General features: G+C 34.7%; 2 long non-coding RNA genes across 2 annotated transcripts in view; both read left to right on the top strand.

The window, feature by feature from the left end:
• LOC107130391 (uncharacterized) overlaps positions 1-18,565 on the top strand; it is a 32,853-nt gene that overhangs the window by 9,527 nt on the left and 4,761 nt on the right. The gene's annotated exons all lie outside the window — the stretch shown is intronic.
• LOC141407391 (uncharacterized) lies at positions 7,020-17,011 on the top strand. The gene is made up of 2 exons (XR_012416301.1): positions 7,020-8,422; positions 12,278-17,011. It is a non-coding gene; the product is annotated as an uncharacterized lncRNA (long non-coding RNA).

Genomic DNA, 18,565 nt, shown 5'->3' with positions numbered 1-18,565 from the left:
AGGAGATTTTCTCAGGGGATATGCAGCATGAATGGTAGGGAGGTATAGAAGTAAAACAAACCAAGAAGACCAAGTGGTCAAAATGAAGCTCTGAGCTTGCTTGATCTCATTTGTAATTCCTGTCTCACAACTGGTATTCTTGTTAATATCATACAATATAGAAAATACTAGGATGAACACATTGGACTTAAAATTAGGAAAAGTAAGTTTGATTCCACTTCCCAGCCTAGATTTCATGACAGCCATTACATTGAACTGAATCTCATTTCCTCAATGGAAATGTGATTTAAGTTAGATTTAGATTTAATAGAGCACAATCTTGTTCTATTCCCCCCCAATTTTGATGCCTAAAATTGGGGAGAAATAGATGATTGTATTAATGATGTAGTTCATAGATACGTTAGAAAATACGAATTCCCCTTATTGAAGTCAAGGAATTATAAGCCTTTTTAAGAAAGTCTGTATAATTTTATAAGATAGAGTCATAGATGTGGATCACTCCTAGAACCAACTACTCTTTAGAGAAGTCAATTCTTAGTCTACTGTAGCATAATCAGAGAGAATACATCAGTCTCTTGAGATAAGGCAAACTGGTCCCATTAATCATTTCAGAAATGCCCCAGCTCTTCTGTTCTGGGGAGGATGAGGTTGCTATCATCAGGATATCCTTAGATTTTTGAGTAATTGTTACTAGTTTTGCACACATTGCATGGCAGTCCAGTATGAATATAACGATCTTCAGTTCCTTAAGAACAAGTAGTTCACTTCTCTTTGTCACTGATGTAGCTGTAAGAATTCTGCATCATGAAGCAGGACGTATCCTCTCTCTTTAGAAAAAAAAAATAGTTACTCTCCTAGTGAGAGAGAGTAAAGCTACGGATGTAAGTATGTAAGGTGTGGAATGCTTCTTAGCATGTCATTCGGGCTTTCCACCTGATGTAATTAGGAGAAATGAAGGAGCCTTAAAAAACAGCTCTGGAGAGAAATGTGGACAGCTGTCTAAAGCATTTTGTGTTTCAAACAAATATTCCTGGAATTCTTCACTGAAGGAGATGCTAGAAAGTAGTCTCTGAGCATGACTAGATGAGTCTGTGTTTAGTAGAGTAGGTCAAAGCAGAAATTATATGTTTGAGTTGGTAAGGCCATAAAACAAGTGCAGAATCAATCAATCGCCCTCTTTTTAGTAAAAATCCAAATGGGTTTTGGTGGTGGTTTTGGTTCATTCTGTCTTGCCTTGTGAGATGGATAATATCTTTCTCTATTCACTTCATAAGCATGTGGCAAGGACACAATAAAAGACAATTACAGTTATGCATCACATAAAGACATTTCAGCCAATGATGGACCACATATATGACAGTAGTCCCAAAAGATTATAATATCAGATGTTTACTGTACCTTTCCTATGTTTAGATACACACATACTTACTACTATGTTACAGTTGCCTATGGTATCCAGTACAGAAACATGCTGTACAGTTTTTAGGAGCAACACTCTCTGGCATATAGCCCAGGTGAGTCATAGGCTATACCATCTAGGTTTCTGTGAGTACACACTCTGATGTTCCCGTAACAACGAAATTGACTAATGATGCAGTTCTCTGATCGTATGTCTGTCACTAGATGACACATGACTGTTCTCAATAAAATAACTTAGAGATTTAAGGGGAAAAAAGTACAACCATATAAAAATTAAGACATATAAGCATTCTGTTGTGGTTTATAGTGCCTTCACTTGAAGTTATTATTGTAGTGGTATATATGAACTGATGTCCTTAACCTCCCTTTACCATAAGTAAAATTGAAGACTAAAGCCTCCATGGAGCCAATGTAGAACTTTAAACTATGAGACAATATCTTTACCGGTGAAACTTTTCTTCTGAACTCTATTTTCATCAGCCCTGCAGTTTGTTTTGTGTTAAGTAAATTTTTGTTGAAATAAAACATTAAAGGCCGGGCACGGTGGCTCACATCTGTAATCCCAACACTTTGGGAAGTTGGGGTGGGTGAATCACGAGGTCAAGAGATCAAGACCATCCTGGCCAACATGGTGAAAACCCGTCTGTACTAAAATACAAAAATTAGTAGGGCATGGTGGTGCGCGCATGTAGTCCTAGCTACTAGGGAGGCTGAGGCAGGAGAATCACTTGAATCCAGGAGGCAGAGGTTGCAGTGAGCCGAGATCATGCCATTGCACTCCAGCCTGGGCGACAGAGTCAGACTCCGTCTCAAAAAAAAATAAAAATAAAAATAAAATAAAAAAAGAAATAGACATTAAAAATACACAAATGAAAGTGTACATATTATTACTTTAAAAAAGTGAACATATTTGTGTAATACTCAGTAAGTTCAAGGAATAGAACATTATTAGCATATAAGGACCTCCCCTTTGTCACATTTTGTCATTACCCCCTCCAAAAGAAATTGCAATCTTGATTCTTTTATCTTGCAATTAGTTTCATGTTGCTGACCTTTATATAAGTAGTAACATATCATATGCACTTTGTTGTACCTATATTGGGTTGTGTAATTGCAGTTCACTCATTTTCATTGCTGTAGGACATTTCATCACATAAATATACTAAAATTCATTAATCCCGACTTTTGACAGACATAGGTTGTCTTTAATTGTTGGCTACTGTTAATCTTGTTGTATGTGATTTGGGCACACAAGTACACATTTCTGTTGAATATATACCTAGGAGTGGAAATGATGTGTAATAAGGTGTATGTTTGTTCAACTGTGGTAGATTTGATCAAGTAATTTTCTGAAGCAGTTGTACTATTTAATACTTGTACCAGCAATGTCTGATGTTGCTCTATATCCTCACCAGGGATTGGTGTTGTCGTTCTCCTTAATTTTATCCATTTTGGTGGATATATAGTGATATCTCACTGTAATTCTAATTTGCACCTCTTTGACAACTAATAAAATTTGACCATTTTACCTACATTTATTGGCCATGGTTATTACCTTTTGTGAAATATCTGATCAACTCTGTTGCTCATTTCTTTTTTGAGTTGTCTTTTTTCTTCTGGTGGTGTAATAGTTGGTATATTCTGGATACGTGTCCTTTTGAAACATGTGCCTTGCAAACATCTCTTTCCAGTCTATGGTTTGCCTTTTTCACTTTCTTAATGATGTCTTTGGATGAATATAATCTCCTAATTTTAATGTGGTCTTCCTTAATGGTTAGTGCATTTTGTGTACTGTTAAAGATAGCTTTACTTATCCAAGAGCATGACAATATATTCTTATTTTTTGGAAATGTATTTTTACCATTTGTTTTTATGTCTACAAAGCACCTGAATTGATTTTTGTGTATGCCGAAAGGTAAGGTCCTTTATATATTTTTTCTTTACGTATAACCAATTTGCTCAGCAGTATTTATTGAGAAGAAAATTCTTTCAATATTTCAGTGCAGTTTCACTTTTGTCATAAAGCAAGTGACTACATATTTGTGCAGATTTGTCTTTAGGTTCTCCTTGTATACACTGTCTCCTTTCTCTCTGTATATACTGTCTTAATTACTATATATTGTATTAAGTCTTGATTTCCGGTAACGTATCTCTGTTGAATTTGTTCTTCTCCAAGATGATCTTGGTTATTCTTATCCCTTTATATTTCCATATGGATTTTAAAATTATCTTGTGGATTTCCATATTTAAAAATATCTGCTAGAATTTTGATTGAATCTATATATCATTTTTGAAAGAAATGCTATCTTTTCAACATTGTATTCTGTTCAGAAACATGGTAAATCCTTTCATTTGTAGTTTTTATAGTCTTTAATTTCTCTCAGTAATAGTTTTTGGTTTTACATGTGCAGATCTTATGCATATTTTATTAGATATTTTTTCTTGTATTTGCTTTCTTTGGATGCTGTTGCAAATTGTACGTATATTTTATAATTTCATTTTCTAATTGTCTGTTAGTGTATATAAAAGTAAAATTGATTTTTAAAATATTGACTATTCCTTCAATTCCCTTGCTAAATTTGCTTATAAGTATTAATTGGTTTACTGTAGAAGCCTTTGAATTTTATACATATAGAGTTACATCATCTGCCAATAATGTCATTTTTTCTTTTTTTCTAATCTTTGTATCTTCCAGTTATTTTTCTTGCTTAACTCTGGCTAGATGTTGAACAGAAGAGGCATTAATGGACATCTTTGTCTTTTTCCAACTTCATGGAGAAAAGCTTCTGTGTTTATGTATGATACTAATTATGGGTTTTATGTAGATACCTATTAATATCTACATATGTTATTAGGAAATTTTATTCTATTTCCAGAAGTGCATTGATCAATTTTCAAACATCTGTGGATTTTCTACTTAAAAAATTCAGTTTCTAATCAACAGCAATAAGATCAGAGAATGCACTATGATTTTAATTCTCAGAAATGTGTTGAACCTATAACAACATTGAATAAAACATGATCTGTTTTAGCATACAATACATTCCACATGCACTTGAAAGAATACCTATCACCTTTAAACACAATGTCATAATAAGTCAGTTACATCATGAATGTTGATTTTCTTGCTAAAATCATCTGTATCCTTACTGATTTTTGTCCACTTTTATTATTACTTAGGGAAATATGTTAAAATTTTCCACTATGATTGCTGATTTGTGCATTTTCTATTTCTGTCAATTTCTTTTGTTTCGTATATTTAAAGCAATGTTATTAGATAGGTAGACGTATAAATTTTAAACTGCTGTATTTTTCTCATGTCCTAACCCTTTTATCATTTAAATATGCTCTCTTTATCTCTAATAAAATTAGGTTGCCTGAATATTTACCTTGTTTGATATCATTGTAGTAACATCAGTCTTATTTTGATTCATATTTTTGAGTTGTTTTTCCATCCTTCACTTTCACCCTCTCTGTGGTATTTAAGGGTATATGGGTTTGTGCGTGTGTGTTTTAATAGCATAAAGTTGGGTTTAAAAAATAATCTCACATCTTCGTTTTAACCATGTTGTATTTAGTCCATTTATATTTAATGTAACTGCTGATACATTTGAATTTATGTTTACCATACTAAAATTAATTTTCTATTGTGTTTACTTATTTTGTTTCTGTTGTTTCTTTGTTTTGCACTAATTAACTATTTCCATTAATCCACTCTTATATTTGGCTAGTTTAGTAATTATACTTCACAGATTTTTATTGATTTCCCAAGAGATTGCAACTCACACTCTTATTTAAGAGAATCTATTTTATTTGTGTTTGTGTGGTTTTTTTGGTTTTTGTTTGTTTGTTATTTCTTCTTGAGACAGGGTCTCTGTCAGCCAGGTTGAAGTGCAGTGGCATGATCATACTCTTGGGTTCAAGTGATCCTCCTACCTTAGCCTCCTGAGTAGCTGGCATTAGAGTTTCGAGCCACCATGCCCAGCTATTTTTTTTTTTTTTTTAGAAATGGGATCTTGCTATGTTGCCCAGGCTGGTATCAAACTTTTGGTCTCAAGTGATCCTCCAACCTCAGCCTCCCAAGTAGCTGGAACTACAGGCATATGCTGCCATGCCCAGCCCAGAGCATCTGTCTTAAATTTGCACTCTTACTAACTTCCGGAAAATACAAAACCCATAAAACACTTTATTTTATTTACCCATTTCTTGATTTTTGTATTCATATTGTCATGCATTTTAATTCTAGCTGTATTTTTAATTTTAATTTTTATTTATTTATTTTATTGAGACGGTGTATCGCTCTGTCACCCAAGCTGGAATGCAGTGGCACGATCTCAGCTCACTGCAACCTCTGCCTCCTGGGTTCAAGCAATTCTGCCTCAGTCTCCTAAGTCGCTGGGGCTACAGGTGCATATGCCACTATGCTCGGTTAATTTTTGTATTTTTAGTGGAGATGGAGTTTTGCCATGTTGGGCAGGCTGGTCTCGAACTCCTTACCTCAGGTGATCTACCTGCCTCGGCCTCCCAAAGTGCTGGGATTACAGGTATGAGTTACTGTGCCTGACTAATTCTAGCTGTATTTTAAACCACAAAGTAATTTATTTCTTTTTGTAGATGTTATGTTTTTTCAGATGTACATGCATAGTTACCATTTCCATTGCTCTTTACCTCTCCGTGCATTTATCTATTTGCTTCTGGCTTCTTTTTCATTTTCCTCAAAGAAATACTTTACTATTTTCTTTAATCTGTGTCTACTGCTAATGAGTAATCTTAGTTTTTATATTCTTCTTTCATTTTTGGAAGACATATTATCTGAGTCTAAAATTCTGCTTTAGTAGGGTTTTTCCCCCCTTTAAGCACTTTAAAGATAAGGCATTACCTCCTGGTTTCCATTGTCTTTTCCACTTCTTTGAGAGAAATGATATTTTCGCCCTCCGGGCACTCTTAAGATTTTTCTCCTTGTCTATACGTTTTGCTAGTTTTATGCTGAAGTCCCTCATTGTGATTTTCTTTGTATAGTTTTCTTTATATTTATTCTATTTCAGGTACACAGGATATTCTGAATTTGTCCTTGCAGTTTTTTCTTCAGCATTGAAGAATTCTTGGTAAAATTCTCTGCAATATTACATTTGCCACATTCTCCCTCTGCTCTCTTTCCAGCACTCAAGTTGCATAAATATTAGATCTTTTTATCACGACCCACATATGTCTTACGCTCTTTTCTGTACTTTCTATTCATTTTACTCTACGTGCTTCAGTCTCAGTATTTTCTACTGACTTATCTTCCAGTGTTGTAATCCCTATTTTAGCTCTTTCCAAACTACTGTTAAGCTTATCTTTTAACATATGCATTTAAGTAAGTATGTTTTTAGATATATATGTTTTATTTGCTTTTGTTTAGGTTTCAGTTTTGTGGTAAATTTCTCTGTCATGTTTCATTTCTTGAAGCTGTCGATTAATTTATCTTAAATTATGTGTCTGTTATCTTTAATATTTGTGTCACGTATGGGTTTCTTTCTATTGTCTGCTTGTTCTTTTGAGACTCCTTCTTGAGACTCCTTCTTCAACAAGATTGTACTGTCTTTTTTTTTTTTTTTTCATTGAAACATAGACATTCTGTTTGATTGTAAGAACCAATCTGTTATCTCATTCCAGAGAAGATTCATTCCCTTCTCTGACGGGGAGCAAAAGAATGGAACATATTAACCTAATGATGAATTGAGCTGACTGTAGATGGTTTTCTGCCTTTGTAAGACTTAGTATTCCTCTTTCCAAGGGTATAGCTTTCTAGATATCCTAGTTGAGAGTCCTCACAGGATCATGAGAATGCCAGTATTCTGTCCTGCTTTATATATATATTTTTCTGAATGTCTCTTAGCCTATTGTTCAATGCAGCTTAATTAGTAAATTCCTTGAAGAGTGGAGTGGTACAAATCCTGATTCTTTTTCTTTGGATTCTATGTCCCTCAAATCTCTCTCTCTTTTGATATCACAAAACTCCAATATTTTACTTCTTAGTCTCTTGAGATTGCCTAAAACTTCTCTGCCTATTAACAGCTGGCCTTCATCTGCGTTTCCATCTTCTTGCTCTAAGCCAAGAATTGGCAGATGCCATAAAGGGGAAAAAATACTTTAAAAAAAATTGGGATTGCCATGGTAAGCTCCCTTTTCTCCACAAGTTTGCTCCGAAGTCTTGACTATTTCAGAAACTCTCCTATGCCTTCATCTTGTGTCTTTGCATATTGTCCAGCTTTTCCTAATTGCTTTTAGCTACAGCTTATTATTATTATTTTGTTAATGAACATCCAGTTTCAAATCTATTAACTTTGGAAAAATAATTATCTACTAATATATATTGTAAAATAAATAAGTTTATTTATTTATTTCAGGTTTTTAAAAAAGTCTATTTTATTATTTTTGATCTACTATAAGCTGCTCCATGATATTTGGAAGTGGAAGTCACTTCCTATGAATATTTTCTTTGGAAAATAATTATATTAGATAATGTTCAGTGATATTTTACATGTTAAATTGTTTGAAAATAAATCACTTAAAACTGTATATACTCTGGTATTACAAGGAGTTACAGTGTATAACCTTATGAGTATTCTTTCTTTCTTTCTCTTTATTTGTTTTCTTCTCTCTTCCCTTCCCTTCCCTTCCCTTCCCCTCCCATGCCCTCCCCTCCTCTCCCCTCCCTTGCTCTTCTCTTTCTCTTTCTTTCTTTCTACTCTTTTCTTTCTTTCTTTCTTTCTTTCTTTCTTTCTTTCTTTCTTTCTTTCTTTCTTTCTTTCTTTCTTTCTTTCTTTCTTTCTTCTCTTTCTTTCTTTCTTTCTTTCTTTCTTTCTTTCTTTCTTTCTTTCTTTCTTTCTTTCTTTCTTTCTTTCTTTCTCTCTTTCTTTCTTTTTCCTTCTTTTGCTCGCAATCTCAACTCACTGCAAACTCTGCCTCCTGGGTTCAAGTGATTCTCCTGCCTCAGTCTCCTGAGTAGCTGGTATTACAGGTGCGTGCCATCACACTCACCAATTTTTTAATATTTTTAGTAGAGACAGGGTTTCACCACGTTGGCCAGGCTGGTCTCAAACTCCTGACCTCAGTGATCCGCCTGTCTTGGCCTTCCAAAGTGCTGGGATTACAGGTGTGCGCCACCGCGCCCGGCTGTATCCTTTCTAGAGTATGCAAATTGTGTGTCTGAATTCAAATAACCTGCCAATATCTCTTAAAGTATATGTATTATATACTTTAAGCTTGGCTATGTTTTGAGAAATTGTTAGAACTTTAGTACATAATACTTTAGTTATAAAGTGATGTATTAGGCCATTCTTGCCTTACTATAAATAAATACCCAAGACTAGGTAATTCATAAAAAAGAGGTTTAATTGGCTCATGGTTCTACAGGCTGTATAGGAGACATGGCACCAGCATCTGCTTCCGGGGAGGCCTCAGGAAGCTTTCACTCATGGCAGAAGGTGAAGCAGGAGCAAACATTTCACATGAGAGAAGGAGGTGCCACACAATTTTAAACAACCAGATCTCATGAGAACTTATTCACTATTGTGAGTATAGCACCAAGAGGATGGTTCTAAACCATTCATGAAAAATCCATCCCTATGATCTGATCACCTCCCACCAGGCTGCACCTCCAGTATTGGAATTACAATTCAACATTAGATTTGGGCGGGAAAAATATGTAAACTATATCAAATGATAACAACATAGGAGAAAAAAAAACTCAGAACATCATGATAATATATTTGGTTATTGGGGTACAAGCTCATATGGATGCTTTAAAAAAGAGTCTCAATAATTAGATGCTCTTGGTAATATAATGAACAATGAATGTTGTTCGAATGAGTTCTTAGCATCTTAGCTTTCAATGATGTGGTAAGAATTGATATAAAATTAAAATAATCATTATACATACTGAATCAAAAATATTTTGCAAGTGAAGTGTATCCTGGAATTTCTTACTCAAGAAGCAGAAATTGCCGGGCGCGGTGGCTCACGCCTGTAATCCTAGCACTTTGGGAGGCCGAGGCGGGCGGATCACAAGGTCAGGAGATCGAGACCACGGTGAAACCCCGTCTCTACTAAAAATACAAAAAAATTAGCCGGGCGCGGTTGTGGGCGCCTGTAGTCCCAGCTACTCGGGAGGCTGAGGCAGGAGAATGGCGTGAACCCGGGAGGCGGAGCTTGCAGTGAGCCGAGATCGCGCCACTGCACTCCAGCCTGGGCGACAGAGCGAGACTCCGTCTCAAAAAAAAAAAAAAAAAAAAAAAAAAAAAAAAAAAAAAAAAAGAAGCAGAAATTGAGTAAACTCTGTGTTAAATGAAATAGTTTTGGAACTGCTATGTTCAGCACCTATTTGTTTTTGACATGACACTACCACTGTTTGCACCAAAGACCCATTTTGGATACTTGATTAAAAATCATGATTGGCTTTTCCTCTATATTTTAGTACCTTGATTCTCAGAAAGGCTTAATTCCATGTTTCCCGCTCCTTCCCATCTTCTCATTCTCTCACGTAATCTTACCTCAGGTATGTCTCATTTTTTTTCCCACCAAAGGCAGTTATATTCCTGAACTCATCTTGCATGATGAGTTCTGGTGCATATTATCAAATAGTTGATCTGATAAACTGATATTTAATAAGATGCATATTTCAAGTGGAAAGCTTTAAACATATTTCAATCAAATATTTCATTATGATAGGTCTTGAATAAAATAATCTTCATGTTATGTTAAATACATATTTTCAAAGGAAAAACATTGCTTTTTTACATTAAGCATTTAAGTGAGTCTGCATATTACACTTTTCTGGTTATAAATATATAGATTTAGTAGATTCTAAAGATCTCCCCCCTCCCCAAACCAATTCCAACCTGAGGGATATGGTAGAACAACTGTCATAGTAATTAAGCCATTCTTGTACTTTGAAACTTTTCTTCCAACCAAGGTAGCATCTGGTTTTCTTTATTTTGACAATTGCAATTTCCCAGTTTCAGGAAATTTTACATTTTCCTTCAAATTAGCATTGTATGTATGAGTGTCTGCCAGGTTTCATAGTTTGCAAGTGTAATATCCATTGGATATTTTTATTGGAAATTATAGGTTTTTTATTTAATAGTATGCTTTTAGGAGGGATATTATCTGTAAGTCCCTGAAAGAATAAGACATTTTCATTCAAATCTCTAAATTATTTTATCACCTCCATTCTATAAAGATATTTGTCTCAATGATGTGCAAGGATGCATTAGAAAACAAAATATACATACATTGCCACATGTATATAAAAACAATTTTGAAGGTGTTTCACATAATCCAGAAAACAAACTATAAAAAGAAAAATGAAAATATTATTATATTATTGGTGGCTTTTATCCGCAAACTTTACTATCCTATCGTAAGCCTTATATTCAGATTATTACTTTTATATAAATTATCAGTAACAGACTGATATCACTCTGGTTATATTATTATTCTCTTATCTATGTCATTAAACACCTTACTTCTTAATTATATTCTCTAAGTGGTGTTAATATAAAACTGTTGTAACTTCAAAACATTGAAAATCCCTGGTCTAGCTGTTATAACACCACGTCCATAAGATATAGCTATATGCCTCTTTTATACTGCACTTATGTTTAAATTTAATGCCAACATTTTATTGCTAAGAAACATGTTAAGCGAGGATGGAGACACCATATTTATTGAAGGGCACATCTACATTGGCAGGTGTTTTCTGACTTAAACATTTGTTTCAGATAATATTTTATTCAGGAGCATCTTATCAGCCAAAATGTTTTCTCTTTTTTTTTTCCAGTTTTGAAAATTCCAGTTTCCTCACCACATATTTTAAGCTGGAAATGTTTAAGAGGAAATATTCTTTTCCTTGGTCCCAAATGCTTCAAAACTCTCATTTCCTCAGCGAAAATCTTCTGTCCAGGCTGGTATTCACACGGAATATTTCAGCTCTTCAGGCATTGAACTTTATTTTCCAAATGTTTTCTCTTTAAAAATAGGCTTTTAGATTGTAGCTTCTCATTTGGAAACAGTTGAAAGGGTATGTAAGTACACAGGTCAAGGGGGAGGGACTTGAAAAGTACCAATTAGGGTATGGCATTTGTCTAAGACAATTTTAATATTAATCTCGGAAAGATAAATGACTAAGGTTCTTAAAGAAACTGACTACTGAAAATGTCTGGAATTAACACACTTAATTCTAAATCTGTGCAATTTGACCTTAATTTTTTTGTGAACAAAAGTTCCACTTTGCACTAATTTGCATTGCTGCTACTTTCATTTTAAATTGGAATTTTTTATCACCATCCATCTGTAAGATACCTCCTGTTACTAATTTCTGATGTGGATCCTCTCATTAATATGAGATTCACAATTGCATAGATTAAAAGTTATCTGATCATATCTGGCTCATCCCATGTTGTATCATTCTGTTCCTATATTTGATAGAGAGTAATTTAACTGTGACAATGTTAGTATATAAAGATAACGAGTCAGATAGTAACTATTGGAAGAGTAGAATTTTAATATATATGATGACAGTTTTATTTTACAGGGTTTAACAGTATTAGGTGGATTTCTTTTTCTTTTTTAGACATTTTAATAGAGTAGAAAACATGAACTTTGTATTTTGTGATCTCATAAATCATAAAGATTTAGACATAAATGATGTGATAATGATACTTTAAATGGTTTTCTAAAGCAATATGCATGTGTGAGTAATTTTTTTTCTTTTTTATGATGAATCACTTGGAAATATCTTTAAGCAAAATAAATTTCTGTTTCTGATAAAAACTTTTGTAAGCATATATAACAATATAGAAAACATTGTTTTTAGGGATATCTGAAGACCAAAAGGTTGAGTTACTGAGAGAGAAAAGAAGCCTCTGGAATCCACTTCCCACAGAAACTCTTCATGCTCTTAATTGGTGGTTTAGATCAGCAACAAAGAAACCTTCCCAACAAAAGACAGGAGTGCAGTGAACTGAGGCTCCCTGTAAGGGCTGGATTTGAGGGTGAAGTTAAAGTACCTACAGAGACATCAAGAATTCTCTTTATGATCTCGGACATATCGGTTCCTGAGTAGGCCAATGCTAAGACTTCAGGATACTTGGAAACTCTCAGCATCTGTTCTTTTATTTGCTTAAAAATTGAGCATCTCTAAATATTAAAATACTGTCTTTAATATCAGTGATAATTCACTGAAGGATTAAAGGACTCTTGCTGCTACCTGGTTTCAGTAATTATAATAAGCTTTATATAAGGCTGTGCATTTTTAGCCTCTATCCTACAACTTCCCCAGTTCTTTGGTACCTATTATCTCAGCTTTTCTTCCCTAATCTTCCCAGAGGGTTAACTCTGAGAAGAAACATACTTTGACTAGTACTTCCTAGAACTGATGCCTCTATTTTGTCTCCTGGAAAATAAGGATGACACTACCCACCTTCCAAAGTGTTTGGGGCAATAAATGAAATAATATTTGTGAAAGTGTTCAGCTCAGTGCCTTGTACACAGAAGTTGCTAATAAATTATGGCTCTTTTCCCAGCTATTCTCTGCCCCTACCCTCTGCCCTGTATGATGAGAATTGCTGGTACCCCGGGTAATGACAGCTTTTGGAGCCAGTGGTGTTTCATGCTACCTAACCACGCCATGTAGAAGATTGCCTACCCTTGGTAGACTTCCCTTTTGATCACCTTAAACTCCTTTCCTCTCCAGCTTCTCCTATATATTTATTTGACTTAACAAATCTGAAGACCTGAAGCCTAAATGATTAGAAAGTGTGAACCATTTCTAACAGCATCCTAAATGAAGAAAAGAATTGAAAAACCTAATAAATAACGTTAGTGTGAGAACCATGAGGACCACAGAAATTGCCATGGAAGAGTGCAAAGAGCTCTTGCCTAAGTGGTCAGAGCCCCTTTCTCTTTCCTAGTTTTAAGTAGCACCTGCTAGTAGGGTACTCTAACATTTCATAATCAATTACAGTATTAGAACATTAAGTTAAATCAGGTCCAAAGTTCTTCCTAGAACAATAGCACTTAGGAGATACTCTAAGAATATATAGTCCAATATATTTGAAAACTGCTGTGTGCTATGCCCTCTTCCCATACCCCCAATCATGTAGAGTCACAAAGTGATATTACAAAGTCTGTGAATTCCTGGAAGGTGAAATTTGCTTAAGATGATCTATTTCAGTGCCCCTGCCCAATTATTATTTCCTAAAAATCATTCTGGACAACATGCTGAACACTTCTAGCTTCAGTGAGAAACCTAATTTTAAGAATATGGTGATCCTTATGTCTTAACTGGCCGTTCTTCTTAGTGTAAGAGGAATATACATCATCATATCTTCAAATTTGCTACTGAATCTGTTTCCCTAAAGAAGGTACCATTTTTCTGGCCTTTTTGGCTTATTTAAAGTCCTAAAGTGTCATTAGTTGTTGTTGGCAGTTAAAAACAGCTCAGGGAGTTGATGGCAGCCTGTCATCATAGAGCACCTATTTTTTTGAGCTTATCCTGAAATATGAGATGTATGATTACAAAAAGATAATTGCTATTAACAATGATTTTTTTTCTTTTTGTGGATTAAATGTCGTTTTTATCCGTCAATATTAATTCAGTTCAATTCTAATGAACTCCCATTTCATGTCTCCCATTATAACGCATTGTGCTGGAATGCCTGCTGTGCCTCTCCCACTTTTGTGGCCAAGCACGATACACATGGGACAGCAAACAGAGGTTTAGAAAGGTTAAGTGATGTTTCTTTGGCCTAGAATGTGTTGAAGAGCCTGGGAGGTAAAGTCATGCTCTGCACACGGGTAGAGGAAGAGTGACTGAAGGGATTCTTGATCCTTCTCTGCAGAACACGGCACAGGCCCTTTGCCTGCTTAGTGTCCCATTCGCTATTGTGACAAACGAGGTATAACTAAATTCCAGCATTTCTCAGGTCCTTTCATGTTCTAATCATCCGAAGGACTCTTTAGCTAGTTAATAATTCCTTTTCATCCTAATAGAGCCTTAGAGAATAATTTCGATCATAGTTAAGCACAGTTAAGTCAAGCAGAGTTAATTAATAGGCATTTCATGTTTCGTATGCCAAGTATTTTTGTAGATGGGGATGAGCCCTGGAACAGGTGTCATAGACATGTTATTGTGGAGGTATGTGTGTGTGCCCAGATCAGGAAGGAACAAATGAGGACTGGGCAAAAAGGGAAAGAAAAAAAGAGAAGAATGTGAAAGAAGGTGACTCTACCTGACTGAGAGTAGTGTTTCTTTAGAGGGGGGACTACAATTTGTATTTGTGATTGGAAGAGATTATGTAAAGTGCTGAACTGAAGGAATGTGTAAAATGTACATAGCAATGAAAGATGGGAGTTTGGTACTGAAAGTATCTGATGGGAATGGAGCAATGGCTGGGGCATGTTTTCAGTCTAAGTGACAGAAAGGCAGGTAAGTATATTTTTTGCTGCTCTGACCTGCAAAGATTAATAGTTGTATATGTGCCAACTAAAGGTTCAATATTAAATTTCAGAGGGGTTATCAAAATAACTACTGCATTATTCCACTAGAAACGCTCAGTAAACAGAGTACTTTATTTCTTTCTAAAAATTAAAGGCTTGATTGTTAAATATTACACTTGACATTTGATTAGCATGACTGTCAAAATGTTCTTTGTCTTAGGGGTAATTAAACATTACATGAAAGCATATCCCATTTTCAAGAGTAGATTTTGATCAATACTACAGAAATATCACATATCAGAGAAACATATACCATTTGTTCATATACAGGTCAGAAAATTAAACTAATGATTTAATTTACATTCAACCCCAGCCTTCTATTTTACAGGCAGAAAATTTGTGCTTCCTGTAATTGCACAAGCAATTAGGCATTTACACTCTAAAAATTAAGAGAAAATGTCTGATTGTGTATGCAATATCTGTGCCCACAACTAACAGTGGCTACAAACAATCCTGCTACCAAAATGAAAGCCAGGGATAAAAAGCCGGCCCCAAGTCATTGCCCTTTTTGAAGCCTGGAACATGCTTTGCTCATAACTTCAGTGGCTTTCAAAGTTCTATTTTTGACAGACATAAGCATTAGCCTGTAGTGCTCCTTACAATCTGAAGTACAAATTATTATCATTTAAATAAAGTGGAAATGGTGACAAATTCTGAACAATTTTATTATAAAGATATATTATATTTGAAAATCTTCTCTGGAGTATTTTTACACCAATCATGTTGGAAATTTATGTTAATATGAGTGCCTGATTTTTAAAGTTACATTTCCTGCTCTTAAAGCCCACCCAGAATTTGTCTCTAGTCACTTTACACCTCTTCAAATGACACCCAAATATTTACAGCCCCAAAAGCACCACAGGAATTACATGAAATGCATTACATTCACAAAAAGCTGTCGTAGAAATGAACAAAGGATGATTCTGTGTCTTTCCATCTAAAATGTCTATTTTGTTAGTATACCACTGAATTTAAGTTGTGTTTTTCTCACTGTAATATGGAAAATATGCTTTCTGTGTTCAATGCCTATCTTTCAAAGTAAGAGTTAGGAAGAAAACAGTGTCCATTTGCTACTGAGTGTCTTCACTCAATGTCTCTAAATAAAAGCTAAAGACTTTTAAGACCCTGATCCAAGTTAAATGCCCTCCACGCAGTAATCAAATTCAGTGATTTTAAAAAAAGCAGCTGTTAAACACAAAGATCTATGAGATTAAATTTTGCTGTAACCAAATACTGAAAATCTCTCCTTTTGCTAGACCTATTTAGAAGCTCATAAGAGTAGCCAAGCACTACCAACTCTTAATTTTACTTTACTCTCTCAGTCTGATATTCCAGCCATTATTTTTGTTGTTTTTCAAAAAATCTAACTACCCTTGCACTTATGTCATAAAAAATTCTGCCTTTTTTCCCTTTTTTAATATTTGTATTCAAGACAAACAACAGGAGGTTGAAATCAGGCCATTTAAAAGAAACATCTGCTGACATTTATTCATATGCTACATGTTCCACTTTCATCATTGAATGTAATGATAAACACACATTCCAGTCAATAATGGCAATTCCCAGCCAAGCTTTACAAATGGTCTCTTTAACACCTAAATTGACAGCTCGGGAGATTTTGAGATAGAAGCTAAATATGGTACATTTGGACACTGTTTGTCTAAGTCTAGGATGTCTTGAAGACTTTAATAAGCAGGCATACATTATAAAATAGTAGAAAGTCTTGACTGTGCAGGTATTGGAGCAGTTAAGTTTGATATTTTTTTGAGCAGATTAAATGCAGAAAAAAGAAAATCTCTCAGAAACAAATGGGCCCTTTGGAGAGTAAAGTAAAGTAAAGCTTTGACCCACACTATGTGCAGAATAGTTTTGTTTAAGAAAAAAAACTAATTGCATATCACTAAAATTATATATCTTAATTGCAGAATGCTAAATATGTTAAATATTTATTTTCAGTCACAAGTTAACTGAAATAAACTCTGCTTTGGGTTTCTATTATTTTAAGAACATTTTAATAAAATATGAAATGTATTTCATTTATTGCTTGCAATGAGTAATTATGTCAGCTTTTAATTTGCTAAGGATATCTTTCAAAACTATGCCATAGTTTTTGGTGCATATTCCTAATTTTTCCTCAAAGGGAATCTTTCACAGCAAAGTGAATTAACACTTAAGATAGCCATTAGAGATCTCATGGTAGGTTTGAAATTGGCTTGAGTCTCCACTGTGAGGACATATAAATACATGTTCCTCTGAGACATTAAGGATTCCATTTCATGTGTATCTTTTATCCATATCCCTTTACATTTTAGTTCAGATTGATTAACCTTATAACCGAATCATAGACTGTGTTCCAGCCAAGCAGAAAATCACAGCTTTGCCCAGCTCCGTCATGTGTGAAGAGTTTTTCTTTTCAAAACTCTGCTGTTACTGTGGTTTAAAACAGGTCACTTGCTCCTTGACTGAAAAGAATCTAGACATTTAACAAACTATCTCTGAAACATAATGAGAGGTTTGTAAAGTTATCTCATACAGTGTCATCCAAAGAACGAGACACACCAATCTGCAGTACTCCGATTAATGGTATTTTTCTCTGAAATCAGCTCAATTCAGGAGACAGCTTGAAATTGTTTTTTGTTTTTTGAATTTATTTCTCTATGCAGGACAAATGGGGCTAAATTTGGAATGTCATATTACAATGCTTTCATCTGCTCCCAAGGCTTGTTAAGCAAAGTAACCAGACAAATTCTAACACCTTATGATTGTTACATGTGGGAAAATAAAATATCCACAGTATAAACTTACAGTCCTGCGTGGCATGTGTCCCAGCAATATAAAGCCTTTCTTGATCATGGTAGGTGGAGGACAGGTCACAAGGACTTCTCAGGTAATATGATAGAGGTCTGGGTTGAAATCAGGGTTTTTATCACCAACATTTAAATTAACAATAAGTGTATCAGAGAAAAATCTTAACATCATAATGTTCTTTTTCATAACATCACCTCTCCTATGAATCTGCTGAAATTAGTTTAATGAAGTTTTCCTCCAAACGCCCACTTTCACATATTCACATCTCTACTGGGCAGTAAAATTATGTGGGTAAACCAATTTATGAAAGCTTTTGGGCAGAATTTAAAGGAACCGTTTAATTTCTACTAATACTCTATCCTAAAAGCTTTTAAACATGGATGTTTGGTGAGAGCATAACTCAGACCTGCAGCAACCGCACTTGAGCAGACTGTACTTAAGGGTAAAAGGGAGAGAAAGTAGTATGCGCTCTCTCCCAGGCCCCCAAAGCCAGAGCGGAGCGAAGATGGGACGCCAAATAAATCTGCCAGTGATTACGCTAAAGGAAATTATGATCTTGTTATAGAAACCATTAAAGGAAAACCAGAGTTGGTATGTAAATATTGTTGCATCATTATACCACTGAAAAAAACAACCTAGTGCGACATTAGTATGTTATGCAATTAACAAAATGAAAAATGAGCTGCTTGAATTTAAAGCTTTTAATGTTTTTCAAACAGATAATAAGCATTTTCAATACCAATGTAAAACATAATAGAAAAGGTCTCCCTCAAAGAGTGACATATTTCGTCAATAC

This window comes from Macaca fascicularis, chromosome 7 (assembly GCF_037993035.2).
Source record: "Macaca fascicularis isolate 582-1 chromosome 7, T2T-MFA8v1.1".
Lineage (NCBI taxonomy): Eukaryota > Metazoa > Chordata > Mammalia > Primates > Cercopithecidae > Macaca > Macaca fascicularis.
The sequence above is the reverse complement of the archived record's forward strand: the minus strand, read 5'-3'. Positions and strand labels throughout refer to the sequence as shown.